Consider the following 18,911-nt stretch of genomic DNA (forward strand, 5'->3'; position numbering starts at 1 on the left):
TCTTGGGTATTGAAGCTAGGGTTTTCATATAAGTTGATAGCTGCTCCAAATCTCATTCTTATGAGATAAAATGTTAGTTTTCATGCTTATTTCTTGTTATTAGGAATGCTTGGTTGTTGAACAACTTGGGTAGAAGAAGAAAGTAGAAAATGAGATTTAAATGTAGCTTTTATGATGTTTTTGAGTAGTAAGCTAACTTAAGTTATGATTCTTAGTATAATATGGATATAATCTTGTTATGGAAGGTAATAATGGTGATGAGGAAGCATTGTATGAAATTGTGAAATGGGTTGGTGTGGAGTTGTTAGTATAAGTTGAATGTGAGAATGAATTTTGAAGACTTAATGGAATGTGAGTACTTGATTATGATATTATGGTTATTATTATGCTTATTTGGGAGTTGTTTTGTGATATGGTGGAAGTTGATGAAATAGGGGGAAATGCTTAATTTTCATTAGATCATGAATTATTCTAGTTTGCATCTAAGGTATCATTAAGGCTTAACCATGGTATGAATCCTTCTAAATGTAGATTCTCCAAGCTTCGACGGGAAACGTTAAGTAGTTAAGAAGACGACGAGGTATGTATGGCTAACCCTTCTATCTTAAGGCATGATCCCATCATTGCAAACCTTCATGTGAATTTCATATTATCTTCCAAGATGACTTCATTCTTAGAGTTACTAAAGCTCATGATTCTTAATATTATCACAATACCATTAGTCTCATTCTATGATAGTTGATCCTTCAAGGAAGGATATGATATATATATATATAACTAGTAAGAACATCGAGCTTAGATGACCGGGTATGATACCTATCGCGGGCACACCACTGCAGTTGAGTACGGATGACACTGAGCCTTGGTAGGGCCAGGTGTGTGCAACACCGAACGTTATCATGGTCGGGTATGTAAGACAACGAACCTCTATGGTCGTGTATAATACTACTATAAGTGTAAATGTATGAAATGGGAGGTCCCCGTTAGAAAAAGGGTCGATAAATACAATGAATGACGCTAGAGTATAAATGGCTTTATCCTCCCATGACTCTTCTATCTTATGCTATATTCTCATGCTTCTATTATGCTATTGATTATGCTTTACATACTCAGTACATTATTTGTACTGACATCCTTTTGTTTGTGGACGCTGCGTCATGCCCGCAGGTGGACAGGGAGACAGACTTGATCCATAGATCTCTTGTTCAGGGACTGCATAGAAGAGCTCCATTTGATCCGGAGCTGCAGCTGCTGGTATTATTTTTTTTATGTACATACATATGGGCATGGCGGGTCCGGTATCGTCTTTATGATGTTACATACTCTCTTTAGTGGCTCGTAGAGAGTTGTGTATAGCTAGATTCCCTTTAGCCTTATCGGCTCATATTTTGTTTATTTTGTTAGCCTCGTCGTCTTGTGTATATGGATATGGGCATTGTTGTTGATGATGATATAAATATGTCGTTTCCCAATGAGATTAGTATTATTGATGTGTAGAAATCATGAGTAGGCCATGTGGCCCACCTAGATGTGAATATGAATGTACGATAAGAGGTGCCCGGGTGGGTTAGCACCGGGTGTCCGTCATGGCCCTCCGGTTGGGTCGTGACAAAAGTGGTATCGAACGTTATGTCCTAGGGTGTGTCTACGAGCCGTGTCCGGCGAGTCTTGTTTATGGGTGTGTTGCACGCCACACTTATAAACAGGAGACTGCAGGCATTTTTAGGAATGAATGACCTTCTTTCTTCATTGATCGTGCGATAGAGCCATGATATAAGGATTTCTCTTTCCTTAACCATGTACTATGTATTTCAGAAATGCCTGTAAAAAGGAAAGCTACGGCGGCCCAAAAGGGCAAGACAGTGATGGAAAAGCGGGCGAAAAGAATACCGCCACTAGTTATAGAGGGGGATGAATCACAGAGTGAGGTTTCATCTAGATCCTCCCACTCATTACCCGCTTCAGAGGAGCATGAGGGAGCCTCGGCCTAGCTCCGGCGCCTCCTCTGCCGGGCTTCCGGCCAAGAGGTGAAAGAGGCTATTCAATTGTTGACTCAATTGGTTGCCGCGCAAGTCTAGTGGCAAGGTATGGGTCATGGTGATAGGGCAGTTAGTGCAAGAGCTCGTGATTTTATTAGCTTGAACCCTCCGGAGTTCTTCCGGTCAAAGACGGATGAGGACCCTCAAAACTTTATTGACGGAATGTTGAGGACACTTCGGTTAATGCATGTTTCCGACGTTGAATCGGTGGAGTTAGCATCGTATAAGTTGCGGGATGTGGCGGTTCATTGGCATACGGTGCAGTTGTCTTCTAGGGGAGTTAATGCACCTCCCCCGATATGGAAAGAATTTGTTGGCGTTCCTTCGCCATTACTTGCCCTCTGAGGTTCGGTGGGCTAGAGGCGATATGTTCTTGAATCTTAGGCAAGGAAGCATGAGTGCTTTAGTGTATAGTCTCTGCTTCAATTCCTTGGCTATGTATGCTCCGGCCATGGTAGCGGATATGGGTGATCGAGTAGACCGATTTGTGAGTGGTTTAGGGCCACATTTGATGAATAAGTGCTTGACCGCATCCCTTCAGGACAATATGGGTATATCTCGCATCCAAGCCCACGCCCAGAATTTGGAGGAAAGCCAACAACTGCAGAGAGGTGAGCGTAAGCTTGACAGAGGTTACAACAAGAGGGCTAGATCTTCACGTCCGACTAGTGAGTTTAGAGAAGGGCAAAGATAGCAGTTTTCTAGGCATTCAGGACATTCTATGACTAGTACACCTCCACGGTTTACGGGCCAGAGATTTGATAGATCTACTCACTTCGGCCCGAGCCAGAGTTTTTGAGTTTTAGGTTCTCATTACAGAGGCGACTCGGGTCAGGCGAGGCCACCGATGCCACGATGTTCTCAGTGCGGGAAGCTACATTGGGGCCAGTGTAGACTGGGTTAAGATTTTTGCTATGCATGTGGTCGGCCGGGCCATATCATGCGTGATTGCCCCTCGATTGGTGGTAGGGGTAGGATCGAGCCTTCAGGGTCGGTAGGGCGGGTCTTCACCATCTATACGCCCTCTAGGGCAAGGTTCACAGGCGCCGGTCAGCCATGGTAGAGGTAGAGGAAGAGCTCTCAGTTCTAGTGGTCCTCAGCACCGTATTTATGCATTAGCTGGGCGACAGGATCTTGAGTCCTCCCCTGATGTTGTTACAGGTATATTATCGGTATTTTCTCTTAATGTATATTCATTGATAGATCCGGGCTCCACATTGTCATATGTTACTCCATATATTGCGGGTCGGTTTGGTGTCAAATCGGAGTTAATCAAACCTTTCGAGGTATCGACACTCGTTGGTGAACCGGTAATAGCTAGTCGAGTATATAGAAATTGTGTAGTTGTGATTTGTAATCATCATACTATGGCCGATTTACATGAGTTGAAAATGGTGGACTTTGATGTTATCATGGGCATGGATTGGTTGGCTTCTTGCTATGCCAATGTTGATTGTAGAATGAAAATGGTTTGCTTCCAGTTTCTATTATTGCATGATTCCTTCCAAATTAGTGGCTAATTTATGGAATTGGAAGTTAGGGTTTATACCCTAATTTGGGGGTCTTGCCTAGAACCCGAATCTAAGTGATTTGTTAGTTCTCCTAGTTTATAATTGATGGGAATTGATCACCTAGCACATTGATTTCATGCTGAGACCTATAGATTCCTTATTCCATCTTTTTATTTCATAAACCCCATTACATAAGGCGGATTTGGGTCTTGAATAGAAGTAAGGATTGAATGATGTTCTTATTTATTCTAATTTCATGATTCAAATATGTTTAGACTTCTATTATCTCGAGGATCAAAGGAAGGGAAATACTAAGGTTTGGTTATTGGAGTCATTGTTGTTTGGCTCTCCAGGTATGTTACGGTTTACCTTATGTTACATCTCTGAAATTTCGGATTGTTGCCTTTTGAGTAGGCTAACGTGAGCTTGAGGTGAATAAGAAGTCCATACGAGATTAGGGAAAGTATTAGATAGCTTAAAGCACATACTATAAGATTTTGAAGTCATATGAATATATGAAATTTAGTTTGTTGAAGGAAGTGAAATGTAAGTCGTATTCGGAAAGGTTTTCGCTATAATTGAGCTAATATTTATTTGGTAATGTCTTGAGGGGCTGCTATAGGGCCTATTGTATGGTTAATGAAGTGTTTTATAAGTGCCAAGAAGGTTCCACAAGGATTGGAAGTCAAACGAATCAACGAGAGAAAGTTTTGAAAAACAGTGGGTTATACGACCACTTATACGGTCCGTATAAGGGGGTTCGTATAACATAAACCTTACAGAGAGGGGTAGTTTCTTGGTGGTGTTATGCAGTCCACCTATACGGTTCGTATAATATACGGACCGTATATAGTGTCTCAAGTCATCAGGCATTTTTTTATTTTTTTATAAATAGATGACCCTTGTTCTTTTATTTCATTTCCCACATTTCCAAAAGTTTTGAGAGCTCCAAACCCTTCTCCAAGCATATTCCACTCCAACCCAAGAGAAAACAAAGATCAAGAGGCAGGAATTAAGATATCCATGTGTTAGAAGTCTTGCTAGGGTTAGTAGACTACAACAAATTCTTGGGTATTGAAGCTAGGGTTTTCATATAAGTTGATAGCTGCTCCAAAGCTCATTCTTATGAGATAAAATGTTAGTTTTCATGCTTATTTCTTGTTATTAGGAATGCTTGGTTGTTGAACAACTTGGGTAGAAGAAGAAAGTAGAAAATGAGATTTAAATGTAGCTTTTATGATGTTTTTGAGTAGTAAGCTAACTTAAGTTATGATTCTTAGTATAATATGGATATAATCTTGTTATGGAAGGTAATAATGGTGATGAGGAAGCATTGTACGAAATTGTGAAATGGGTTGGTGTGGAGTTGTTGGTATAAGTTGAATGTGAGAATGAATTTTGAAGACTTAATGGAATGTGAGTACTTGATTATGATATTATGGATATTATTATGCTTATTTGGGAGTTGTTTTGTGATATGGTGGAAGTTGATGAAATAGGGGAAATGCTGCCCAATTTTCATTAGATCATGAATTATTCTAGTTTGCATCTAAGGTATCATTAAGGCTTAACCATGGTATGAATCCTTCTAAATGTAGATTCTCCAAGCTTCGACAGGGAACGTTAAGTAGGTAAGAAGACGACGAGGTATGTATGGCTAACCCTTCTATCTTAAGGCATGATCCCATCATTGCAAACCTTCATGTGAATTTCATATTATCTTCCAAGATGACTTCATTCTTAGAGTTACTAAAAGCTGTGATTCTTGATATTATCACAATACCATTAGTCTCGTTATATGATAGTTGATCCTTCAAGGAAGGATATGATATATATATATATATATATATATATATATATATATATATATATATATATATATATAACTAGTAAGAACATCGAGCTTAGATGACCGGGTATGATACCTATCGCGGGCACACCACTTCTTGATTGAGTACGGATGACAACGAGCCTTGGTAGGGCCAGGTGTGTGCAACACCGAACGTTATCATGGTCGGGTATGTAAGACAACGAACCTCTATGGTCATGTATGATACTACTATAAGTGTAAATGCATGAAATGGGAGGTCCCCATTAGAAAAAGGGTCAGTAAATACAATGAATGACGCTAGAGGTATAAATGGCTTTGTCCTCCCATGACTCTTCTATCTTATGCTATATTCTCATGCTTCCATTATGCTATTGATTATGCTTTACATACTCAGTACATTATTTGTACTGACATCCTTTTATTTGTGGACACTGCGTCATGCCCGTAGGTCGATAGAGAGACTGACTTGATCCATAGATCTCTTGTTCGAGGATCGCATAGAAGAGCTCCATTTGATCGGGCTGCTGGTATTATTTTTTTATGTACATACATATGGGCATGGCGGGTCCGGTCTCGTCTTTATGATGTTACATACTCTCTTTAGTGGCTCGTAGAGAGTTGTGTATAGCTAGATGCCCTTTAGCCTTATCGGCTCATATTTTGTTTATTTTGTTAGCCTACGTCATCTTGTGTATATGGATATGGGCATTGTTGTTGATGATGATATAAATGTGTCGTTTCCCAATGAGATTAGTATTATTGATGTGTAGAAATCATGAGTAGGCCATGTGGCCCACCTAGATGTGAATATGAATGTACGATAAGAGGTGCCCGGGTAGGTTAGCACCGGGTGCCCGTCATGGCCCTTCGGTTGGGTCGTGACAAAAGTGGTATCAGAGCAGTTATGTCCTAGGGTGTGTCTACGAGCCGTGTCCAGCAGAGTCTTGTTTATGGGTGTGTTGCACGCCACACTTATAAACAGGAGACTGCAGGCATTTTTAGGACTGAATGACCTTCTTTCTTCATTGATCGTGCGATAGAGCCATGATATAAGGATTTCTCTTTCCTTAACCATGTACTATGTATTTCAGAAATGCCTGTAAAAAGGAAAGCTACGGCGGCCCAAAGGGCAAGGCAATGATGGAAAAGCGGGCGAAAAGAATACCGCCACTAGTTATAGAGGGGGATGAATCACAGAGTGAGGTTCCATCTAGATCCTCCCACTCATTACCCGCTTCAGAGGAGCATGAGGGAGCCTCAGCCCTAGCTCCAACGCCCCCAGCTCCTCTACCAGAGGTTTCGGGTCAAGAGGTGAAAGAGGCTATTCAATTGTTGACTCAATTGGTTGCCGCTCAAGTCCAGTGGCAAGGTATGGGTCATGGTGATAGGGCAGTTAGTGCAAGAGCTCGTGATTTTATTAGCTTGAACACTCCGGAGTTCTTCCCAAGACGGATGAGGACCCTCAAAACTTTATTGACGGAATGTTGAGGACACTTCGGTTAATGCATGCTTCCGACGTTGAATCGGTGGAGTTAGCATCGTATAGGTTGCGGGATGTGGTGGTTCATTGGCATACGGTGCAGTTGTCTTCTAGGGGAGTTAATGCACCTCCCCCGGTATGGAAAGAATTTGTTGACGTTCATCATTACTTGCCCTCTGAGGTTCGGTGGGCTAGAGGCGATATGTTCTTGAATCTTAGGCAAGGAAGCATGAGTGCTTTAGTGTATAGTCTCTGCTTCAATTCCTTGGCTATGTATGCTCCGGCCATGGTAGCGGATATGGGTGATCGAGTAGACCGATTTGTGAGTGGTTTAGGGCCACATTTGATGAATAAGTGCTTGACCGCTTCCCTTCAGGACAATATGGGTATATCTCGCATCCAAGCCCACGCCTAGAATTTGGAGGAAAGCCAACAACTGCAGAGAGGTGAGCGTGAGCTTGACAGAGGTTACAACAAGAGGGCTAGATCTTTACGTCCGACTAGTGAGTTTAGAGGACGGCAAAGATAGTAGTTTTCTAGGCATTCAGGACATTCTATGACTAGTACACCTCCACGGTTTACGGGCCAGAGATTTGATAGATCTACTCACTTCGGCCCGAACCAGAGTTTTTGAGTTTTAGGTTCTCATTACAGAGGCGACTCGGGTCAGGCGAGGCCACCTATGCCACGATGTTCTCAGTGCGGGAAGCTACATTGGGGCCAGTGTCGACTGGGTTAAGATTTTTGCTATGCATGTGGTCGGCCGGGCCATATCATGCGTGATTGCCCCTCGATTGGTGGTAGGGGTAGGATCCAGCCTTCAGGGTCGGCAGCTGGGTCTTCACCATCTATACGCCCTGCAGGGCAAGGTTCGCGAGCGCAAGGTCAGCCATGGTAGAGGTAGAGGAAGAGCTCTCAGTTCTAGTGGTCCTCAGCACCGTATTTATGCATTAGCTGGGCGACAGGATCTTGAGTCCTCCCCTGATGTTGTTACAGGTATATTATCGGTATTTTCTCTTAATGTATATGCATTGATAGATCCGGGCTCCACATTGTCATATGTTACTCTATATATTGCGGGTCGGTTTGGTGTTAAACCGGAGTTAATCAAACCTTTCGAGGTATCGACACTCGTTGTTGAACCTATAATAGCTAGTCGAGTATATAGAAATTGTGTAGTTGTGATTTGTAATCATCATACTATGGCCGATTTACATGAGTTGAAAATGGTGGACTTTGATGTTATCATGGGCATGGATTGGTTGGTTTCTTACTATGCCAATGTTGATTGTATAATGAAAATGGTTTGCTTCCAGTTTCCAGGAGAACTAGTTTTGGAATGGAAAGGAAATACTGCGTCTCCGAGAGGTAGGTTTATTTCTTACCTCAAGGCTAGGAAAATGATTGCTACAGGCTGTATTTATCGTTTAGCCTGGGTTCATGATATAGAAGCCGAATCGCCAACTCTTCAGTCTATCCCCGTGGTGAATGAGTTATCGGATGTATTCCCGGATGAGCTTCCAGGCCTTCCTCCGGAGCGGGAGATTGATTTTGCTATTGATGTACTACCGGATACTAAGCCCATATCCATTCCTCCTTATAGGATGGCTCCCGCAGAGTTAAAAAAGTTGAAAGAGCAATTGAAGGACTTGCTCGAAAAGGGCTTTATTAGGCCTAGTTCTTCCCTGTGGGGAGCACCCGTGCTACTTGTAAGAAAGAAAGATGGTTCCTTGCGAATGTGCATTGACTACAGGCAACTGAATAAGGTGACGATCAAGAACAAATATCCACTTCCAAGGATTGATGACTTATGTGACCAACTACAAAGCGCAAATGGTTTTCAAAGATAGACTTGAGATCCGAGTATCATCAGGTGAGAGTTATGGAGGAAGATATTCCCAAGACGGCTTTCAGAACAAGATACAGTAATTTTGAGTTCCGGATAATGTCATTTGGGCTAACTAATGCACCGGCAGTATTCATGGATTTGATGAACAATGTGTTCAGGCCTTTCCTAGATTTATTTGTGATTGTGTTCGTTGACGATATCCTGCTATATTCTAGGTCCGAGGTAGAACATGTGGATCATTTACGTACCGTTCTTACAGTTCTTCAAACTCGAGAGTTATTTGCCAAATTTTCAAAGTGCGAGTTTTGGTTGAATTCGGTGACCTTTTTGGGGCACATTATTTCAGCTAATGGTATTCGGGTAGATACCCAAAAGATTGAGGCCGTGAAGACTTGGCCAAGTCCTACAATACCTATGGAGGTTCGTAGTTTTCTGGGTTTAGCAGGTTATTACTGTCACGACCCGGCTCGCGGGCCATGACGGGTACCCGGCGCTGACTACCGAGCACCACTTATCATGCTGACTACCTGGACATATATCACTCTCAACACAACTTATCATAAACCAACCTCCAAATACCTCCCAAAACATATATATAAGCATCGGCCCATAAGGCTACAAAAATGATGTACAAAATACAATGAAGTGACCATATGACATCTACAACCCACATATAGGTATCTACGAGCCTCTAACTGGAGTACTGGAATCATAAGGACGGGACAGGACCCCGCCATGCCCTAATATGTACATAAAAGAATATACCGAGAGATGGCGACTCCGGAGTAGTGGAGCGCTCCTGTAGATCTGCTGAAGAGCTCTTAGGTGTCCGCACTGCCTCCCTGTCTACCTATGGGCATGAACACAGCGTCCATAAAGAAAAGGACGTCAGTACGAACAATGTACTGAGTATGTAAGGCATGTACAACAGCATAATAAAGACATAAGAAAACACGAAGCTGGGAGCAAACCTGCAACTGGATGCCTCTTAAGGCGGAGTCATGCATGCTAACTTTTATAATAAAAATAATATCATATCATACATATATATGCTGCCCGACTATATAGGTACGGTGTGATCATCATTAGCCTGCGTTCAGGGCTCCTGCGTTCGGGGTAAGATGCACACTGCAGTGGTGTGTCTTCCCGGCCATGTAGGCACGGTGTAATTATACATAAAAAAAATACTTAAGCATGCATGAGAGTCCAAGTGAAAGCTACAACTCTATCGGAGTGACGTAAGGTTGGTAACCTCCGATTATATTATGGGATAGTCATGATCGTCATGTCTCACCTTGAAGGAACTAGTAGCATGAGGGGAGACTAACAACAAGAAGCAACATCAATGAAATCATAAGGGTAAGAATATCGGGCTCATCATAGCATCATTATCATCATCATCGTTATCATAGAGCATGTCTCATATTTATCTCATAAGGAGCTCTTACGAAGCTTTAGCCTTCCTCTTTTAGAGTGTAAGAAGATCATGGGAATATAGAAAAGTAGTCACGAAATAAGAGTCATGCCTTTGAAAGAAGGGAACTAGCCTCACATATCTTTGCACCTCTCTAACTTTATCGATTTAACGCTTCCCTCCAATGTTCACGATTCTACATTCAAGAGAATTCGTAGTAAGGTTAGATAATCGGTAATATACTTAAGCTTGAGGTAGAGCGACTAAAGTCTAACGAAAATTGGGCAGCACTTCCTTCATTTTAACAACTTCCTCCATATGCTATAACAACTCCCAAACATCCATAACAACATTCACAATATCATAATTAATAACTTCTTCAAGTTCAACATTATCCAATTCTCACAATTCCTTAGCAAAATGATTCATAACCATAACTATGGCATAACACCGTATTCGTTCTCATATAATACATCTTTAGCCTCATTTATATCATTTACAATAAGATTTCACTCACAACATATCAAGAATCATGATTCATGTCAAACTACTATATAAGAATACCATTGTTTCCACATTTGAGCTCCATATTCCACCTTCTTCCCCCAATCTAAGTCATTCAACTCCTCAATACTCTTAATAGCATGAAATAAACATGAAACTCACCTTTGATTAGGTAGGAATGAGCCTTGGATGAAAATACTTCACTTTGAGAAAACCCTAACTTCAACTCCAAAGGGATTTCTAGCCTCCATTAGCCCTAGCTAGCATTCTTCCACTTGTTTCCACAAATTATTAGTGTTTGATCTTGGATTCACCTTGAATTTATGTTGGGACGATATATAGAATATTCTACAGCTCTTGAGAGAAGTGGGGAAGATAGGAAATGAAAAATAATAACTTGGGTCACTTATTTATACTTGGGAAAAATCTGACCCGTCATGGATTATACGAACACTTATACGGTCTGTATAAACTTATACGGTCCGTATAAGTGGCCGTGAAATTGCACCACCAATCATCCTTTCTGTAACCATTATACGGCACCTTATAAAGTTCGTATAATTGTATACGGTCCGTCTAAGTGACCGTATAATACTCCCAGTGATCACCCTTCACTGTGATGGTTATACGGACCACTATACGGACCGTATAAAGTTATGCGGACTGTATAATGGATCGTATAACTCATCTTTTTTCCGAACTTGTTCTCGTCGTTTCGTTTGACCTCCAATCCTTATGGAACCTTCTTATCACTTGTTTAACACTTTATTAACAATCTAACAATCTAAGGAGCGTTATAACTCTTTTTCAAGACGTCAATAAATCAACATTAGCTCGGTACTCTGCAAAATCCTTCCAAAACACGACTTATACCTTGCCTTCCTCAACGAACTTTCTTCTCTTGCCTCAATTGTCTTTAGAATCTTAATTATAATCAATGAGTACCCTTTCTTACTTGTAGGAACATCATATACTTATTACCCTGTGTTAGTCTATTTACCGCGCAACGACATGAAAGTTTTCGAGGTGTAATAATTACCGGAGGTTTGTAGAAGGTTTTTCTTCTATCTCTGCACCACTCATGAAGTTAACCTAGAAATTAGCTAAATTTTAATAGACGGATGCTTGTGATCGTAGCTTTCAAGAGTTAAAGGATAGATTGACCTCTGCCCCAGTCCTGACATTTCCAGAAGGACCGGAAGGTTATGTTGTCTATTGTGATGCTTCAGGCCTTGGGTTGGGATGTGTGTTAATGCAACATGGTAAGGTGATCTTTTATGCCTCAAGGCAGTTACGGAAACATGAGAAGAATTATCCAACACATGATCTTGAGTTGGCTGTAGTGATTCATGCATTGAAGATGTGGAGACATTATTTGTATGGCATCCATGTTGATATTTATACAGATCACAAGAGCCTCCAGCACATTTTCAAGCAGAAGGAATTGAATTTGCGGCAAAGGCGATGGTTGGAGTTATTGAAAGATTATGATGTTAATATCCTATACCATCCCGGGAAGGCGAACGTTGTGGCTGATGCTCTTAGCCGTAGATCTATGGAAAGTTTATGTGATGTTCCGCCAGAGAAAAGAGAGTTAGCTCGTGAGCTCTAGCAGTTAGCTAGCCTAGGAGTCCGGGTAATGGACTCGGGCGATATGGGAGCTACCATTCAAAATTCAGCGGTCTCGTCGCTAGTAGTTGAAGTGAAAGAGCGTCAATACGAGGATCCTATGCTAGTTCATTACAGAATACACTCCCCCGGAATAAGAAGTCATCCTTCGAGATTTCTGGAGATGGAGTTCTTCGATGTCGAGGCAGGCCAGGTGTTCCTGATGTTGCAGGATTACGCCACCAAATATTGAAGGAAGCCCATTGTTCCCGTTATTTTGTTCACCCCGGAGCAATGAAAATGTACCATGATCTTAAATCTGTCTATTGGTGGAATGGAATGAAAAAAGATATAGCGAAATTCGTAGCTCAATGTCCTAACTGTCAGCAAGTGAAAATTGAGCACCAAAAGCTCGACGGATTGTTACAAGCTATAGAAATTCTGACTTGGAAATGGGAAGTAATTAATATGGACTTCATTGCAGGCTTATCCCGTTCTCGACGTAAGTATGATTCTATACGGGTGATTGTGGATAGACTCACGAAGTCATCTCATTTCTTGCCGGTCAAAACTACATATGTAGCGGAAGATTATGGAAAGCTTTATATTAAAGAGATAGTGCGACTTCACGGTGTTCCAGTATCTATTATCTCCAATGGAGGGACTCAATTTCCAGCCAATTTCTGAAAAAATTTCCAAGAAGGTTTGGGGACTCAGGTGAGTCTTAGCATAGCATTTCACCCATAGACTGATGGGCAAGCTGAACGTACCATCCAGACTCTTGAGGATATGCTACGGATATGTGTGTTGGATTTTGGAGGTAGTTGGGATGATCACTTACCGCTTATTGAATTTGCTTATAACAACAAGCTATCATTCCAAAGATCCAAATGGCCCCGTATGAGGCTTTATATGGGCGCAAGTGTAGATCTCCAATTAGGTGGTTCGAAGTAGGAGAGACTAAGTTGATAGGGCCAGACTTGTTCCAGCAAGCTCTAGAGAAATTCAAGCTCATACAGGATCAGTTATTAATAGCTCAGAGTCGTCAGAAATCCTATGCAGATAATCGTCGAAGGGACTTAGAGTTTCAAGTGAAAGATTGGGTATTCTTGAAGGTGTCGCCAATGAAGGGCGTTATGAGATTTGGCAAGAAAGGCAAGCTTAGTCCCCGGTACATTAGACCTTATGAGATTATACGCAAGGTAGGCCAAGTGGCTTATGAATTAGATCTACCTCCTGATTTGGAGTCAGTTCGCCCAGTTTTTCATGTATCGATGCTTCGTAAGTACATTAAAGATCCTTCCAGAATTGTACCAGTAGATGATATTCAAGTGACTGAGCGATTATCCTACGAAGAAGTTCCCATTGCCATTATAGATAGGCAAGTATGGAAACTCAAAACCAAAGATGTAGCTTCAGTTAAAGTTTTATGGAGAAATAATAATAGAGAGGAAATGACTTGGGAAGCAGAAGAAGACATGAAGTTCAGGTACCCGCATTTATTTCCACCTTCAGAGGAGACTCAGGCAGAGACGCCATTGTCCCTAGGTATGTAATGCTTTCTTCGATGTTTTCTTGGTCGTGTGTGGCCATGGTTATTGATGTTGTTGTTGTAGCCCTGTGAGGCGATGTATTTTGGGTTGCTGTGATAGGATAGTAGTGCTATATTACAGGGGAAACTCTGGTAAATTTTTTATAGAATCCACAAGAACCTAACATTCGAGGACGAATGTTTCTAAGGGGGGAAGAATGCTACATCTCAGAAATTTCGGATTGTTGCCTTGTGAGTAGGCTAACGTGAGCTTAAGGTAAATAAGAAGTTCATACAAGATTAAGGAAATTATTAGATAGCTTAAAGCGCATACTATAATACTTTGAAGTCATATGAATATGTGAAACTTAGCTTGTTGTTCGGAAAGGTTTTCGCTATAATTGAGCTAATAGTTATTTGGTAATGTCTTGAGGGGATGCTATAGGGCCTATTGTATGGTTAATGAAGTGTTGTATAAGTTCCAATAAGGTTCCACAAGGATTGGAAGTCAAACGAATCAACGAGAGAAAGTTTCGAAAAACAGTGGGTTATACGACCACTTATACGGTCCGTATAACTTTATACAGTCCGTATAAGGGGTTTCGTATAACATAACCCTTACAGAGGGGTATTTTCTTGGTGGTGTTATACGGTCCACTTATACGGACCATATAATAGTATACGGACCGTATAAGTGGTCCGTATAAGTCCATCGGGCAGATTTTTTTATTTTTGTATAAATAGATGACCCTTGTTCTTTTATTTCATTTCCCACATTTCCAAACATCTTGAGAGCTCCAAACCCTTCTCCAAGCATATTCCACTCCAACCCAAGAGAAAACAAAGATCAAGGGGCAAGAGTCAAGATATCCATGTGTTAAGTCTTGCTAGGGTTAGTAGACTACAAGAAATTCTTGGGTATCAAGCTAGGGTTTTCATATAAGTTGATAGATAGGCCAAAGCTCATTCTTATGAGATAAAAGGTTAATTTTCATGCTTGAATGCTTGGTTGTTGAACAACTTGGGTAGAAGAAGAAAGTAGAAAATGAGGGTTAAATGTAGCTTTTCTAATGTTTTTGAGTAGTAAGCTAACTTAAGTTATGATTCTTAGTATAATATGGATATAATCTTGTTATGGAAGGTAATAACGGTGATGAGGAAGCGTTGTATGAAATTGTGAAATGGGTTGGTATGGAGTTGTTGGTATAAGTTAAATATGAGAATGAATTTTGAAGACTTAATGGAATGTGAGTACTTGATTATGATATTATGGATGTTATTATGGTTATTTGGGAGTTGTTTTGTAATATGGTGGAAGTTGATGAAATAGGGGAAATGCTGCCCAATTTTCATTAGATCATGAATTATTCTAGTTTGCATATAAGAGTATCATTAAGGCTTAACCATGGTATGAATCCTTCTAAATGTAGATTCTCTCCAAGCTTCGACGGGGAACGTTGAGTAGTTAAGAAGACAACGAGGTATGTATGGCTAACCCTTCTTTCTTAAGGCATGATCCCATCGTTGCAAACCTTCATGTGAATTTCATATTATCTTCCAAGATGACTTCATTCTTAGAGTCACTAAAGCTGATGATTCTTGATATTATCACGATACCATTAGTCTCATTCTATGATAGTTGATCCTCCAAGTAAGGATATGATGAAAATGATTATGATGATGAAGACGCTGAGGATACTTATGTACTCCTATATATATTTAAGTATAACTAGTAAGAACACCGAGCTTAGATGGTCAGGTATGATACCTATCGCACGGGCACCACTGCAGTTGGGTACGGATGACACTGAGCCTTGGTAGGGCTAGGTATGTGTAACACCGAACCTTATCATGGTCGGGTATGTAAGACACCAAACCTCTATGGTCGGGTATGATACTACCATAAGTATAAATGTATGGAATGGAAGGTCCCCATTAGAAAGAGGGTCAGTAAATACAATGAACGACGCTAAAGGTATAAATGGCTCTATCCTCCCATGACTCTTCTATCTTATGCTATATTCTCATGCTTCCATTATGCTATTTATTATGCTTTACATACTTAGTACATTATTCGTACTGACATCCTTTTGTTTGTGGACGCTGCGTCATGCCCGCAGGTGGACAGGGAGACAGACTTGATCCATAGATCTCTTTGTTCGTGGATCGCAGAGAAGAGCTCCATTTGATCCGGAGATGCAGCTGTTGGTATTATTCTTTTGTGTACATACATATGGGCATGATGGGGTCCTGTCCTGTCTATATGATGTTACATGCTCTCTTTAGAAGCTCGTGGACAGTTGTGTATAGCTAATGTCCTTTAGCTTTGTCGGCTCATATTTTATATATTATTTTATTAACCTCGTCGGCTTGTGTATATGGATATAGGCATTGTTGTTGATGATGATATAAATGTGTCGTTTCCCAATGAGATTAGTATTATTGATGTGTAGAAATCATGAGTAGGCCATGCGGGCCCACCCAGATGTGAATATGAATGTACGATAAGAGGTGCCGGGTAGGTTAGCACCGGCGCTGCCATGGGTTCTCCCATTGGTCGTGACACCTTATGGTGAGACTTCGACTAGCAAAGCGTATGTTTAGATGATATTGTTGGAGAATGCATGTAAACCTTCGGGTATGAAGTTGGGTTACATATTGTCTTCGGTTGGGCCCTGTTGTGTGATTTGGGGGCTACCCACCCCATTGCGTTGTTGACTTATCTTGTTCTATTTACTTATTGGCTTATTGCCACGTTGAGACATTGGGTATTTGTGACTAGTGATATATCATGACTATGATATTGCGGTACTTTACTTGATTGATATTGAGATGAGAATGTGATTTCATTGTGGCTTATTCTGTAGCCTTATTATTGATAGCACTTGTGTGCCCCGATGTGGTACTGTATGGGATTGAATTGGCTGTGGATATTACATTTCATTGTGTTCATACTCATTTCCATGATACATTGATATTATGGCACTGATAACGATAAGTGAGAGAGTGTAGCCTCCGAGGTCTTTGTCAGAAAGCGTAAAAGAAAGATGAGAGTCTCAGGATCCAAGGTCATTTATCGGAGCGGAATGAGTGTACGTTGCCCAAGGTTTCTTGTCAGGAACGAATGAGTGTACGATTCTTGTCGGGAACCAATGAGTGTACGATGCCCGAGGTTTCTTTTTGGGATCGAGAGAGTGCTCGTGATCCGAGGAGTCATTTTTTGGAGCGAGTGGTACATGGACTTCACGGGTCCCCCATGGGTTGTGCTGCCAAGATGTGATGTTCCATCGTCGGTGTAGATGTGTACAGTGCATATGCATTGCTTTCATCATACATACATTATTGCATTGTATTGTACTTTTAGATTTCCTGTGGTATGTTGTGACACGATTGTGATATATTGGTTCGGAATGATTATACTGAGACTTGGCACAGTTAGGCTTAGGTGCTATAACATAGGTGGTGATTTGTTGTGATATGATTATGATGTACTGGTTAGGATTGATTATACTGAGACTTGGCACAGTTGGGTTTAGATGCTATAACATAGGTGATGACTTGTACCGTGGATATGGATTCGTGTTGACTTGTACCTTGTTGTTTTACGTGTTTATCTTGCTTTGTTGTCTTTATATACGTTAGCTAATCTTAGCCAGCCTATGATACCTACCAAAGACTTGTTCTTTGTACTGACCTGCACTTGCTGCATTTTTTTATGAATGCAGAGTACCAGGTAGAATTCACTTCTACTCCTCGTGGTTGATATTCGAGGATTGCTTGGTCAAGTCTTTCAGAGTGAGCATGAGGATGTTCGTTGCCCGAAGACTCTTACTATTATTATGTCTTTATTTCCATTCTAAGACGTGACTTTGAGACTATTGATGTATTATCATTCTGAGTTATGGTATTTAGTTAGATGCTCTTATATGACCGGACTAGATACTGGTGCTGGATTTCATTTACTTTCGCACTCATTTATATTATATTGTGAGACTTACGTTATTTTCCTTTCTTTAGCTATTTTTCAATAAATTGTGAATGTTGAGTTAAGGGTCCGCCTACAGAGGTGGGAAAGGTAGGTGCCCGCACGACTTAGTGAAATTGGATCGTGACATCTCTGCAAAAGGAGATTGTACATTAAGCGTTGCCAAAAATGGCCGATGACGATGAGAGAGGAAGGGTTGAGCCACGGCGGCGTTAAGCGTTTCCTTAGAGGAAACCCTATTTATGCGTAAAGGGTCATTTGGTTGCTGAAGGAATAAAGGGGGTTTACCCCTTTAATTTGCCGACTTGGGCCGGGTCTTGGTCCTATTGGATTGGGCCTGGCCAATTAAAAAAGGGGGGATTTAATTTTTGGTATACATGATATAAACATGTATATGTGCATATGCATGTATACATTTGAATACGTGTGCATACTCAGGGATAAAAAATCACAAATGTGGTCACACTTGCAAATGTCTATCAATTAAACACCTTAATTATGACCAAGATTTAACTAATTAACCCGCTTAGTTAAATTAAGGCATAATTATTTATAAAAAATGACTTAAAGTACAATTACAACCTCAATTGACTTAAACCATGAGATTGGTCATTTCAATTATGGCCACATCTAATCTAATCTACCAATTTACAACTAATTTTGCACAAATGGCCTTAATTGATTTAAACCATGAAATTGGTTATTTCAATCATGGCCAGAATTAAACTAATCAAGCAATTTAAAGGCTAATCTTGCAATGATGACCTCAATTGACTTAAACCATGAAAATTGGTTGTTTCAGTTAAGGCCAGAATTGCCCAACAAATTGATTATTTCAATTGTAGCCTTAATTAATCATACAGTAAGCAGTTTATGAATTTAACCACAATTAAACACTTGATTAATCATGATTAACTTCAAAACAATTGCACAAATGCAGATTGAATATGCACAATTAAGAATTGAGGAGTAAAAAGGATTAATTCATTTAATTAATCAGATTTCTTGAATTTAACGGAGTAAAATGCTTGCTAATTCATTTTTCTGACAATTTTAACAACTAGATAAGTAATTGTTTTTTAATTATCTTTTTGATTAGCATTTGAGAAATTTTTCATATTAATTATAAATGTAAATTTATTTTTAAATGATTTATAAT

The sequence above is a fragment of the Lycium ferocissimum genome, chromosome 9 (genome assembly GCF_029784015.1).
Source record: "Lycium ferocissimum isolate CSIRO_LF1 chromosome 9, AGI_CSIRO_Lferr_CH_V1, whole genome shotgun sequence".
In the NCBI taxonomy this organism is placed as follows: Eukaryota; Viridiplantae; Streptophyta; class Magnoliopsida; order Solanales; family Solanaceae; genus Lycium; species Lycium ferocissimum.